Source organism: Pseudophryne corroboree, chromosome 1 (genome assembly GCF_028390025.1).
Source record: "Pseudophryne corroboree isolate aPseCor3 chromosome 1, aPseCor3.hap2, whole genome shotgun sequence".
Taxonomy (NCBI): domain Eukaryota; kingdom Metazoa; phylum Chordata; class Amphibia; order Anura; family Myobatrachidae; genus Pseudophryne; species Pseudophryne corroboree.
In genome coordinates, this window is record NC_086444.1 from 573,573,082 (window position 1) to 573,574,883 (window position 1,802).

Here is a 1,802-nt window from a genome sequence, read left to right on the forward strand (position 1 = left end):
GACCGCAGTGGAACGCATAGACAATTAATGCGTCCACTACGGTTAAAAACAGATTTAACTTAAGCAAAACGCCAATTTGATAATAAAATAATATTCTAATAAGCCACAGATTCACTGAATTAAACGGAAGGCTAAGTAGATTAATTGATTAAATTAGTTGGAAGTAGAGACACACAGGAAGTGAGTCATTAAGGCTAAGGGTATATAAACCCACCTGTTCAGCATTATGTTACACTGCTGTTCAGGAGAGCCTGTCACTATTCAAAGTAAGTTACAATGTTGCTTTTTGGGTGCTGGATTTTGTATCAGACTATGTATTTTACTGACTTATTTACACTGGAAGGCTGGGCTGATACTTAGATGTTTGTTCATAATAACCATTATTTGTTATTATGTAACAACAGTGATTGAATATGGGAATCCTCTGTATGATTAAAGCCCAAACTATTACCCTGACTTTTCATACAATGAATGTAATGGAGAATTAAGTTCTGTTGTATAAAAACGATGTGAAACAAGTTACATATAAAACATGCTAGTTTATGTTATATTTAGAAAATACTATAAGTTATCACTAATTGTTTTATAGGCCGGATCATTATAAGTGTGTTTGTAGCTGATAGGGAATACAACAGCACAACCTCCCAGTTTGCACTTATATGAGGGTATGTATGATCAAGTTTTATGCCCCCTCCTTTCTGGAGTAATCTACCTCCTATCCTCATAGAGGAAAAAATGTTCCTTAAAGTCAATATTTGTATTATAGGCTGGACCAATGGTGAACACTGGTGCACTCAGCGTGATTTTGTTTTGATTTTAATTCCTTGGTATGTATAAAAAAATATAAAAAAAATTTAAGGGCCATTTTGGATTACATGTAATTTATATATGGATCATCGTATAGATATATGAGGTACTCTTTCTATAGGAGACCTCTAATTATGACAATATTATATGTATGGACTTTTTCTATATGAGTCTTTTTACATCAATTTTTTGGTAATATTATATACACTGTTAATAATATACCACCAAGACTATTAGGTCCATATATAAGTGTTTCATGACTATCAAGGAGAAATTTAATATTCATATATATGGATCTTACACTCCTCCCCACCTTTCCCCCCCCCCCCCCCCCACCCCCTATAGTAGTGGATTATCTATTGATCTTGATTATTTAATTATCTAATTCATACTATGATATGGTTCTTTCAGAATTTACTTGTGGGAACAACATTACCGCTAAATCGGTTTCTTTCCCCCATAACTCTTCCAATATTGATTGGTATGTATAAAAACACCATCTTAGATTATGATCACCATGATATATTGTATAGAAGTCTCACTTGATTCATATGTATTATCTAGACATGAACCCCTGATGAAGTCCTTTGGGACGAAACGCGTCGGGTATGGTTTTTCTGTGAGAACATCAGACATCCTGTATATAATACTATTGGATGGAATACACTGATTATATCATGTCTTCAACAAAATTGGAATCTGTATTTTAAATATGTTCACCATTTGATTTTTTATGTGATAATCTATGTTCATCAAAGTATAATGTGCATAGATAATATGTGAATAAACCAAGTGTTATTTTATCACTTTGTGGTCATAATCCGGAAGAGTATTTTACACAATCAACATATACAGCTCCCTTTGACATTCTATATTTTTGTATCCTATTATCTGTACTCTAGCTAACAGAGAGTACGTCATAAGGTTTGCAGCTCATATATAGCGCATAATTGGGTCTACACCACATCCATATATATATATATATATATATACAG

General features: G+C 32.9%; 1 long non-coding RNA gene across 1 annotated transcript; it reads left to right on the forward strand.

Annotated features, from left to right (window-relative positions):
• The first annotated feature begins 767 nt into the window (after positions 1-767).
• On the forward strand, positions 768-1,522 carry LOC134922007 (uncharacterized). Its single transcript, XR_010177501.1, has 3 exons — positions 768-827; positions 1,219-1,288; positions 1,372-1,522. It is a non-coding gene; the product is annotated as an uncharacterized LOC134922007 (long non-coding RNA).
• The last annotated feature ends 280 nt before the right edge of the window (positions 1,523-1,802 follow it).